At 37.9% G+C, this 12,679-nt stretch overlaps 1 protein-coding gene across 10 annotated transcripts in view; it reads left to right on the top strand.

Moving 5' to 3' along the window:
- The window catches only part of AOPEP (aminopeptidase O (putative)), a 341,245-nt gene that overhangs the window by 23,565 nt on the left and 305,001 nt on the right, over nt 1-12,679 (top strand). The gene's annotated exons all lie outside the window — the stretch shown is intronic.

The following is a 12,679-nucleotide window of genomic DNA, read 5'->3' as shown; positions in this document are numbered from 1 at the left end:
ATTGATGAGTTCTTTGTTGTGTTCTATTGACATGTCTAACAGTTTTGACACAGAAAAGCTGTTTTCTAGTTTTAAAGTTTAGATGTTTATATGAAACCTTTAATTGTTGTTAGTGCCAGGAACAAATCAGTGTTGATGAAGATACATCTCCTAAGGAGGAATGAGATGTTGCAGTTCAGCAGGTAAAGAACTTTTCCAGTGCCTTTGCTGGTCAGTATGACTTCTTCAAAAAGGAGTAGAAAAGTGAAATTTCTATTTTCTGTAACTGTAATGTGTTCTCCTAGGAATCCTTTTGCGATCACTCTGCTATAATTTAGTTTAAGTGGCACTTTTAGAAAACTGGAACAAGTTCTACTTTGCAAGCAAGTAGCAATCAAAGGGATAAATTCTTTTCTCTTTGAAAATAGAGTGAAATCACTTCCAATCTGATCTTTGCAACCCAATGCCTGCTGATACTGTGAGCATAAACACATTAGGCACCAGAGAGGAATGGCATCTGGATGCTGAGATGGGATCAGAATAGCCAGAATAAACACAAGCTGCCATCAGGGAAGCTGAATTCCATCATATCACATCATGTTCAAACATAATTCAGGGTAGTCATATACTGATGTGAGTAAAATCAGTTTTTGTTTTCTGTTTTCACATGTTAGACCGCTCTCCCTCCCCCTCCCCCTCCCCCCGCTCCCCCGCCCCGACTGGTTATAATATATAAATCAAGCCACAGCTGACAGTGATTTGCTTTCTTTATCCGGAAAAAGGCCTTTGACTCTAGTTCTGACTTGGCCTCACTGCGCTGATCTTCATCACAGGCACTTTCTTTAATTCCCACAACAACATTAACTCCAGTTGTTGTGTGTTTTTCCCCACATATACATATCACAATAGCTCTTTCATTGCAGGATCACAAATTATATGCAGTCACCCTTATATGCTTCATGAAAGCAGTAAATTTAAAGAAAAGAGAGTCTATTTAAAACTTGAGACCAGAGACCATAGTTTATCTTATTTACAGTTTGGTTTAAAGACTGGTATTTAATCTTTATTAAATCATACATATCATACCACATGGTAATCCTGAAAAGTGCTACATATTTTTATTTATAGTTAAGGGAATAAAGCAAAATCCCCTTTTCAGTATGTTATCTTGCATTATTTACTCAGTGATAAATGACATTGCCTCACAGGTATGAGTTTTGCAATGAAAGACCCTATTGTAGCATATATTTATACCGCGGGCGGGGTGGGGGTGCAGTGCAGGCTGTTAGAGTTAGGGTTCCAGAGGGAATTTAAACTCTGAATATCCTGGTACTTTGTTCAGTTAAAACATATAGCTTAATGTTGTTTTAACACTGCATTTTTACTTGAAGTAGAAGAAAAATAAAAAGAAATGAACAAAAGGGGAAAGCTTAATGTTAAAACGCTGGAAACCAAATAAAGTGACTGAAGGCATATTGGCATATCCTAAACTCAAAGATCAAAACTGTACCAGAGATAATGGTGATTATCTGATTGGCTTGTTTCTGCTGTTTAAAAATAACTTCAACTTTGAAAGTTTATTAACTGTTTAAGGCATCAGTGAACCATTGCTATCAAAGGTATTAAAATGAGCAGCTGAAAGAAGAGTTCTGAGGGGCCAGACCCTTTAATAGCTACTCAAACTTTTGGGTAGAAAACCTGCTCCATGCTATGTCAACTTGTCCGTGATTCATGAGCATTTCTACTGAGGAAGGAAAGAGCCAGATATTTTGGAGAGAGGGTTAGTCTTTTAGAGTATACATTTGTCTTTAAATACAAAGAATTAAAAATTTAAAAGTAAATAAGAGGAAATACCAATTTTAAATAAAGTAGAAATTGGTCCAGGCCCCCTTTATTCAGAAGTTTGGATAATTTAAGCGGAAATGGGCTGCCGTCATGCTAAGCACAAAAACAAGAGCTTCCTAGCAAATTGTTCTTATAAAATAAATAGTATTTTAGGACTAATATATTTGAGGCAAATGTGCTTCCCCAAATTCATTAAACACTTACAAGATATCATTCCATTGTTTTCTGAGCTACCATGATTTCTGATAAGTGTTATTCTGATGAGAGGCCAGATGTCATTTGTGTCATTTTCCTCCTGTATGTAATATCATTTTGTTCTGGCTAGTTTCAAGATTTTTTTCCTTATTTTTGGTTTTTAGCAGTTTGTGTCACACCTAGCTGTGGTTTCCTTTGCATTTATCTTGCTTGAGTTCTCAGATTCTTGAATCTTTAGATTTATATCTCTCACCAAATTTGGAAAATTTTAACTATTCTAAAAATAAATGGTTTCTTTTGTGATACTTTCAGATTTACCAGAAGATTTGCAAAGATACTATGGAGTTCCCATATATGTATCACCCAGCTTCCCATAATCTTACATAATCATGGTGTATTTGTTAAATTATAAAAGTAAATTGGCACAATGCCACTAATAGCTACAGTTTTCCCACTAGTGTCCTTTTTTATTTTCTTCTTTTCCTGTTTTGGGATCCAGTCTAAGATACTACATTACATTTTATCATCATACCCTAAGCCTCCTTCAATCTGTAGCAGTTTTTCAGATTTTCCTCACTTTTCATTGTGTTGACAATTTTGAAGAATACTGGACAAATATTTTTTAGAATGTCCTTCAGTGTGGCTTTGTCAGATGTTTTATAATACTTAAACTGAGCTTATGGATTTGGGGAAGAATACTACAGAGGTCAGGTGCCCTTCTCAATGATTGAATCATAGGATGGGATAATGATACCAGAATGACTTATCACTGGTGATACTAACCTCGATAATGTGGTTAAGTTTAGGTCTGCCACATTTCTCTACTCTAAACTTCGTAGTTCTTCTTTTCCATTCTCTATTCTTTGGAAGTGAGTCACTAAGCGGAGCTCATACTCAAGGGGAAGGAAATTAAGCCTTACCCCTGCCTTTTGGAAGAGGTAGTATCAATTTCTGTTATTTGGAATTATTTAAGGAAGATGTTCCCTTCTTCCCCATTTATCAATCATTTGTTTTTATCAGAATTGAGTTATAGGTGTTTATTTTATTCTTTGGGTTCTAATCCAATACTGTCAGTATTTATTTTCCTGCTCAGATTGTTCTACTTTTGGCAATTGGAAGCTCCTGCAGTTAGTTCTGTGTCCTTTTGAGATGCCCATTCTCCCCCACCCACTGCCTTTTTTTTTTTTTTTTTAAGCTTTCTTACTTTTGGGATCTATATGATGCTGTAGGCTCATCTTCTGTTTTTCCTGCCCCAGTCCTAGAATCAGCCCTTCCTCCTAGGAGTTCCTTTCATTGGAAAATGGTATTTAGGAACCGTAATCTGGGTGCTGGTTGTTGTCACTGCACCCAGTGTTTTTAATGTATTCTTTGCTGCAGCATTCTTATTCACCTGTTCTTCTTGGACTTCAGTTCTATATATGTTAAATCTTTGACCCAAAGTACCTTGGACTCTGTTCACTGGTTCATATTTTTTCTCCCTGGTCTTCAGATTGCTAATAATAATATTTGCTATATAAATATTGCCATATAAATATTTTTGCTATATAAATATTTTCAAGATTACTTATTCTTCTATAATCTCTGTTAAACTTCAGTGGATTTTTTATTTCAGATATAGTATTTTTCATTTCTTAGAATTTCCTTTTTTTTTTTTTTTTTTAAGTAATTTCTTTTTCTCTGCTGAGTGTACCTTAGTTCATTCATTATGGTATTTGTGTCCTTAATTATGATACTAATAACTGCTTTAAAGTCCTTGTTGGCTGTTTCTAGCATTCTAATATTTGGGTCCACTCATGTCAGTTTCCGTTTGATTGCTTTTTAAGTGTGGGTCATATTTTCCTGTTTCTTTTTGTGTTTAATAATTTTGGATTTTATCTTGGACATTGTGATTGATACTTTAGTAGAAACTGGATTTATGTTCCTCTGAAGAGTATTAATGTTTTGTATTTGTATTAGGAAGCAATTAACTTGGCTGAACTTAAACTTTCAACTTTGCCTTCCCTGAAGTGGGCAGCAGCAGAAATCTTACTTCAGTTCATTTAGCCATACTTGGACTATTTGGTCTGCCTCTAAATGCATGGTTCAGGGGTTCCATAGAAAATTAGGCAGTATATATGCAGAATATGGGCCTCATACCTTTTCTGAAGTTTTCCTTCTTTACTTTCCAGGTACTGAGTCAGTCCTGAACTCTGTTTTCTGATTTTTTAGCCAGTAAGGTTGCAGGTTTCAGTCTGAATTTTAGTAGTATAGTGCCAAGTAGGGCCTGCCCTCAGATGAAAAGCAATAACCCAGGAAACTCAGTGCCATTCCCTTCTCCCAAGTGTTAACTCCCTACAGTTTCTGTCAGCTTTCTGTTCATTCTCATGTACCTTCAGATTTTTGTTGTTGTCTAGAGTTTATGAGTGCTATCAATAAGAGGATTGGTTTGATACAAGCTACTCTGCTATTACCAGAAGTGGTACTCTCTTTCATTTAAGAGGAAGAACAATATTAATTAAACAATCAAACAAAAAATGTAAAATGAAAACTGTAGTGCTATAAAGAAGTATACAGTGCTATGAGATCTAATAGGGAAATTGACTTAATCGGTGAGGTCTGGAAAGTTTTCCTTGAGGACATGGTTGGGAGAGAGAAAAAGTTAATAAAGAGAATAGAAGAGGATTCCACATAGTTGTTGAATGAATGAGCAATATACTCCAGCGTTCTTTGCATCTTGGCTTCTTTCTTTGCATGTATTCTTATCCCCTCAGTCTTTAATCATCTCTCTAGGCTTCTGTGATGATGAAAGGGAATCTGTTGCTATGGTGCCTAGAAAGTTATACAGCAAACCATGGCCTGCATGAAAACTTCTTAAGCCAGGGGACTTGTGGCTGTGGACCATTTAATTGGTAAAGTGGATTTCGTGGGTTTCTGGTCAGTATGATGAACTGAATTATGAGGAATTCCCCCCCCTCAAGTATTTAGAAATGCTGGGGGCATCTGAGTGGCTCAGTTGGTTAAGCGTCCGACTCTTTATCTGAGCTCAGGTTGTGATCTCAGGGTTGTGAGTTCAAGCCCCGTGTTGGGCTTCATGCTGGGTGTGGAGCCTACTTAAAAAACAACAATAACAAACAAAAAACTTACCAAGTATTTAGAAATGCTGGACAAAGTATAACAACACACACACACACGCACATGCAGATTCACAACAAAGAAAGAGTTATCCTAGTTAACCAAAATGGAGAGGGAAAGTGTAGGCTTAATCGCAAGGGGGTTGGATCCTGATACATACCAAGGAAGAGGTGCTTGGCCGTAGACCTAGTGCCTGTGGAGAACTGAAACTGAGATACCTGTATAAAGCCAGAAGCCATGAAGGGGCAAATGGAGAAAGAAAATTCCATTACACCGTCTCAATAGAGAGGCAAGGAAAATTTCTGTCTACTTGGCGTTATACATGGAAAGAATTCCTCAGACTAAAGGAGCACACTGAATCTTGAGCAAGCCATATAAAAATAAATTCACATTTAAATACATCAAATGAGACAATAGAACATCAAAGATAATGAAAAAGTATAAAAGCTGCTAGGGAGAAAAAAACAGATACATATCAAGAAATGCAGATTAATATCAAATGCCTTATCAGCACAAAGAAATGTCAGAATATAGTATAGTAATATGTTCAAAGTACTAAGTGAAAATAACTATCAGCATAAAATCTATACTTAGTTAAGTGATCATTCAATAGTGAGGATATAATAATGACATTTTCAAACATATGGATGTTGAAAGTTTACTACTCATGGACTCCTGAAAGAATTACTAAAGACATACTTAAGTAACAAGGAAATTGTGGCAGAGTGTATTTTCCCAAAATGGCCATAACAGTGTCTACCTTCTCACAGGCCACTCTGCAGTATGACCTAGCCACTCTCCCATCAAGACATGAAGTTGAGTTCCCTCTCCTTGAATCTGGACCAGCTTAGCTATACAACTCTTTTTGAAACCAATAGGATATGGTAGAGTGATACCACAGTGACTTTTGAGGCTAGGTCAGAAAAGGTCATTCAGCTTTCAACTGGTCCTTTGGGACACGTGCTCTGAGGCCCACCAGTTGCCATATAAGTTGTCCAGCTCTTCTGAAACCTCTATGTTAGATGGGCTGTGTATGACTGCTCCTGGTCATCAGAGCCCCCAGATGAGCCATTCTCTTACCACTGAGTGCCGTAGTCATTTTCAGAAGATACAGAAAATGGCCCAGCTGAGTTACCCAAATTCCTGACCCACAGAACAGAATCAAATGGTTGCTTTTTGAAGCCACAAAGTCTTGAGTTAATTTTTCAGGTAGCAATAGCAATTGGGACAAAATTGAACCCTGACAGGATGAATGGAATGCATAAATCAGTCATGAGTAAGGAATCTGGTAAACAAATACAAGTAAGTATTAACTTTTTTTTTTTTTCTAAGTTGGATGAGGGTTGTTAAAGATGTGATATTGGGCTGCCTGGGTGGTTCATTCAGTTAAGTGTCTGACTCTTGACTTCAGTTCAGGTCATGATCTCATAGTTCATGAGTTTGAGCCCAATGTTGGGCTCTGCACTGGTAGTACTGAGGCTGCTTGGTATTTTCCCTTGCCTCCCAGTCTCTCTCTGCCCCTTCCCCTCTTGCGTGTATGCCCTCTCAAAATAAATAAACTTAAAAAAACCCACAATGTGATATTAAGACATTAGCAACAATAATGTGGGAGCTGATAGAGAGTGGGGAAGAGGAGAGACTGAGGGTAAAACTTTCTAGGGTCTTATTATTTAGAAGACTACTAGAGATTGACTTTAAGTAGGCATGTTAAAGAAATAGATTGTATAACTTATGAAACAGTAGAGGGAAAAAATATTTCAGAAAAAATACAGAAAAAGCAGAAAGTAAAAGCTAAGTAGCAAAGAAATCATGGTAGATAGAAGACACAAAATAGGGGCGCCTGGGTGGCTCAGTCAGTTAAGCCTCTGGCTTTGGCTCAGGTCATGATCTTATAGTTCGTGAGTTCGAGTCCTGTGTCATGCTCTGTGCTGACCGCTCAGAGCCTGGAGCCTGCTTGGGATTTTGTGTCTTCCTCTGTCTCTGCCCCTCCCATGCTCACGATCTGTTTCTCTCTCTCTCTCAAAAATAAATAAACATTTAAGAAAGAAAGAAAGAGAGAGAGAAAGAAAGAAAACACAAAATAAATTGGTTGAGATGAGATCAGTGCTGTTATAGCAGTAATCATGATAAATGTAAGTAAATTAACCTCAGTTATTAAAAATGATAATTATATGTTTTAAATACAGCCAACTGTTGCTTTGAAAGGATACTCAAGGCAAAACAACCCAGAGCAGTTAACAATAAAAATAAAGAGATAGAAAAGATGTATCAGTTAAAAACAAACCAAAAGAAAGTTGGTGTGGCAATACTAATCTGAGGCCAAATGGAATTTCTAGGTGTTTCACCCAGGGAACACTTGCACCAGGAGACCTATATAGGGATGTTCATTGTAGCATGGTGTATAATAATGACAAATTTAAAAGGATTTAAGTATCAGTAGGGAAATGTGTAGATAAATTGTAGAATATTCATATAGGGACACTAAGCAGCATTTACAAGACATGAGCCAGATTTATGTGCATCTACATGGCTGTATTTCAAAACCACTGATGAAAGAAATAAGTTACAGAGTAATATGTCAGTGTGACATTTCTAAATACAAAATAATACATTTGCGCTTCTAAGATTCCTTCTAATTCTGAAATTATTTTATCAAATTTCACAGCAATAAGCTATGTTCCTATGATTATATGCATTTGAGTGTCTGAGGAACTGTGCCCAGAAACAGTATACTTTAGCAAGTAAACTGGCTGTCATTAAGAGCAATCACTGTATTCTACAGAAGGAACACACTTGGAATAGCAGAAAGCTATCTTCCTCTGAACAAGTAGTCTGTAGAATGAAATATTTTGTAACCACTCATAGTGTGCTCAGTGGTATACGGTAAATTTCTCCTTTTCCCTTGACTTGCTTACAAGGAAAGAGATGTGGCATAAAGAGGGACAGGTATGAGAAGAAAAAGTGAGAACCATTTGGAGAAAGATGTTTTTTAAGCCATAGCTTTCTTTTTTTTTTTAAATTTTTTTTTCAACGTTTATTTATTTTTGGGACAGAGAGAGACAGAGCATGAACGGGGGAGGGGCAGAGAGAGAGGGAGACACAGAATCGGAAACAGGCTCCAGGCTCTGAGCCATCAGCCCAGAGCCCGACGTGGGGCTCGAACTCACGGACCGTGAGATCCTGACCTGGTTGAAGTCGGACGCTTAACCGACTGCGCCACCCAGGCGCCCCTAAGCCATAGCTTTCTACTAGAACCTATGCAAGCCAGAATCCCTGCTCTGTAGATAGCTAGACATAGAAGTCATAAATGACCTCAGATGTCAATTCCACAGATATTTGCTGAGAACCTACTGTGTACGTTCTACTCAACGTGGCCATGCATACAAAGATGAATCAGGAATCTCTAGTTGTTTTTAGACCATGGAAGGGTAGAGGTAACTGCAGAATGAGGCAGGATAAGGGAAGGGTCATGAGAATCACACATGTGGCTTTGTAGCTTGAAAGGAGAGTGAAATTATTTTCTTTAGAGGTATCTGGAATGGCTCTACAGAGGCTATTTTACACATTTGTAGGTGTGTGCACTTCTGTTTGGCGAGTGAAAGTGGCAGGGCAGTTTCTTCAGTGTGCCATAACTGTTTAGTATTTGATCCTCTCTTTTGCCCCCTCCTCCCACCTTGCTCAAGAAAAATATTGCTGTATGTTAATCCTTTTGAAGCCTTTAATGGTGTTGCTAAGACAATCATTTAAGCGTTTAAAATACATACCACGCAGTACACTTATTTTAGAGGCAGCAGTGGTTAGCCACTGGAAACTAACCATTGGGTTTGATAAAGGGGGGAATTTTATATGTTATGGCTTATGACAGAGAATGGAAAAATGCTTCAGTGAGACAAACTGGCATTTTAAATTGGAGCACAATAATAGCAAAAAGTGCTGAAGTCAACAGACTGCTTAGAAATATGGTTACTATTTGCTGAGAGAAGCCTTACAAGGTGGCCACGTACTCGCATTTGCAACCACAGTTAGTTCAGTTCTTCCCTAAACGTGGGGCTGTGACCCTGATTGACATCAGTGAGAGTTGTGAACTTGTCGAGAAAGGAGATTCAGGTCATCTAAGAATCCAAGGCAAGGAGGAAATAGGTGTAATAAGCAGCGAGTTTAACGGACTTACATACATATTGTACACAGCTTAGGTTGGAAACCATGCAGAGGTGACCGTGATCTTCTGAATCTTCTGGGGCTGGCCTAAAAATTCTCCTTTCCCCACAAAGCTATTACGGTATGAAATGAGTCTAGTCCATATGACTGGAAGGATAGGAAAGGGAGCATGGGAATACAGAAGACAGTCTTAGGAGGTGACATTTGATTTATGATTTGGACAACATAAAGAAAATGGCCACAAGAGCTGGAGGATGAGAATTGCAAGGGAAAGAATTGGCAAGGAGAAAAGCATCAGAAATGAGTGACCTTGGCACATTGCTTTACCTCTCTGGGCCTCATTGTCATGATTTGTAGAACTAGACAGTTGCACTAAGCCCTAAGGAATCTGTCAGTTCCAGAATGCAAAGAAATAAAAACTTAGTTAACATAGGCAGCAGGGTCGAATGTTTTTGTTTGTTTTTATTTTTTTCCAGTTTAATTGATGTAATTGACATACAACATTGTATTAGGTTAAGGTGTATAACATAGTGCTTTGATATGGATATATTGCAATGTTTGTTTTTGAAGATGGCAGCCCCTGGGAGTGTTTGAAACATTGGGAATAGGATAGAAACACTGAGAGGAAGAAGATGTTGGCAAGAGAAAAACATTTTTTGTCAAATGTAAGAAGATTCCAAATTAATAGGAGGAGATAGAGTTTGAGGGAAAGCTTCTTATTTCTGATATTTCCTGTCTTGTGAAGGGTGCTTAATTACTGTAAAATTCTTGATCACTTTACTCCTTCCCTCTTAAAGGAGGTGGAGCGGGAAGAAGAAATCGAGCATGTTCTGTTCCTTTGAGTTCCTCCATTTTGCTTTTGGGCCAGCAGTCCTGACCTTGGAGGGCTATTCTCCTTACTTCTCCAGGCCCTAATTCTTACCTGGAGAGGGTACCTTTTGTGGGAGCTTTGACCTGATCCAGTGTTTCCTGTGACCCTGGGGGTAAATCTGTTGAATTTTGGGATTGAGTTTTCAGGTACCTTTGGCTCCCACATTAAACCATATTCTCCAGTTTAACCTCCACCTGTAATAATAGTGATATTTTGGTATCCCTCTGCCATATCCTCATCTTATATTTCAGTGTGTTCAGAATTTCAGTGGGCAAGAAGAGTGCTATTCATTTGGCCCTTTCATACCCCAGAAGCTAGGATTCAAGGGGAAAGGAATTAGCTTTGGGGAGAAGGGATACTGTTGTTTTCTTTGAGTCAAAAAGGAGAAGGCAATAGTTGTGAAGAACTACAGATACTTGAGCCATGAGGGAGTTTCAGAGATTTGAAATAATCTCAGTAAAGTGGGAGGCCAAATAATTAGCCGAGAACGAGTCAGCAGGCATGGAACTGGAAAGTTAAAAGAAGAAACGATTTAGAACTGCAGCTATGGGGAGTGTACTCAAGAATCCAAGGAAGAGAAGCAAATGATTCCAGTTAGGGTGACAAGGTGATGTTAACAGGCTTGGATGGATGGGATTCTCAGGCTGCCTTATTATCGGCCACCAGGGACAAAAGTGGTGACAACTGCTCTATAGAATACATTTTATTCTTAAATTATATTAATTTTTACAAGTAAATGAAAGGATCTATTAGGGTTAGACTATGAATTATTCTTTACATGACAAGTTCAATTGCTTTCATGCAGAAAAGAAAACACTGTCTTCCTCCTTTGGCCTATTGATTCTTCTAGAGCCCAGGCGAGTGCCAACTTCTTTATAAAGTAATCTCAAAATATTCTTTGCATCCCTGATTTCTCTCAGTTCCTATTACTTTTAAAGTCAAACTGTATATTGCCACATACAGTTTGGTGAAGAGTGGGAGAATAGAGAGTAAGGAAGGATTTCAGGAAGTGATTGCACTTGAACTGGGTGTGGAGACAGAATGGAATTTGGCAGGTAGCTATGGGAACACTCCAGGTATGGCCACTGCCTAGTCGAAAGAGCAGGTCATATTTAGGGACAGACTGTTGAGCAGGCCCTTTGGCTAGAGGACACGGATGCAAAGGGAGTATGGTCTCCGTGCCGGGAAAATAGCTTGAAACCAGATTGGACAAGGATGCAGGAAGCCAGGTTTTCCACCCCCCTCCCTGCTTAGGGTAGGTAGGATTTTCCTGAGGAAGTAGCCTGTGGAGAGGTAGAAAATGAAAATTCAATAGGTTTGATTTCTGGAATGAGATTCTAAAAGGAAGGAAATAAGAGTCTAGTAGACAGGCAGATAAAATCTGAGGGGAAGTGAGGAGGAGTTAAACAGAATAAAAAGGGAGGGTTCAGTTTTACTTGAAAAGTCAAGCAAGCAATGTTGTTTTGTAGTTGATACAAGAATACCTCCTGATATGTAGAAATACAAAGATTATTTTAAATATATCTACCCTGTCAGAGTTGTTATTTCTTTCCCCCGTTTTCATTTTTGGTAAAAGAATAAAAAATAAAGAACAGCATACGCTGAAAGAAATTAGGTACACAACAGGGACTGAAATAATTTCAAATAATTTTTCTTGTAGCCGGATTGCTATTATAAAATAAGAATACATTTTGATTCAGAACTTTTATGAAGAACTTGGGCATTTTATTACAACATCTGTTTCTACATTTTAATTTCTCTTTTTCCTTTTATAGGTATTTGCATACTATTTTTTTTTCAAATGAGAAGACCTTTTTGTTTGCCACAAGAAGGCTATTATCCAGAATGTTAATGGGTTTTCAGCTATTAAGATGTAATGATATACCTTGAGTATTTAACTATAAATTTGAAAAATCTCCATGAACAATCTCAAAGGAATACTTAGAATGCACTCCTGGTAAATTGGCTCATTTTCCTGTAATTTACTGGAAGTGCTGATATGAGAGCAGGCCTAATGTGAAAAGTACATTAATCCCTGGAGTTACATTTTATGTATTAAATTATTACTCTCAAAGAATAAAACGTATGAGGCCATTTAGCCTTCGTTCACATTTGTTACTTAGAATCACAGGAGACAAACAATCACTTATCTTTGATGCACAAAATTAGAAATGATGCATTTAATATCTTTTAAAACAAGAGGCGCAGTGATGCTCAGTTATGCTTTTGCATAACAATTGCTCTTTCCCAGAACAAGGACTGTTCTAGTTAAGAGCAAGAATCTTCAGGCTTTGTGGAGGCCCCTTTCATTCCATTGGTAATTGAAATATTTTTAGAAACCCATAATGCAGCCTTCTTTGATGTCAGTCAGAAAGATTAGTCTGCCTTCTAGCCATGAGCTTCTACCACATTGGGGGATTATTTAAGGAGGGAGTCAGTTTGCTGAAGTGAAACAGTGGTTGTAGGAACATTTAGGGTCTTGTTTGGAATTTTGTCTCATGGTGTTTTTCTTCTTTGCCA

This window comes from Acinonyx jubatus, chromosome D4 (genome assembly GCF_027475565.1).
Source record: "Acinonyx jubatus isolate Ajub_Pintada_27869175 chromosome D4, VMU_Ajub_asm_v1.0, whole genome shotgun sequence".
Classification (NCBI taxonomy): domain Eukaryota; kingdom Metazoa; phylum Chordata; class Mammalia; order Carnivora; family Felidae; genus Acinonyx; species Acinonyx jubatus.
The sequence above is the reverse complement of the archived record's forward strand: the minus strand, read 5'-3'. Positions and strand labels throughout refer to the sequence as shown.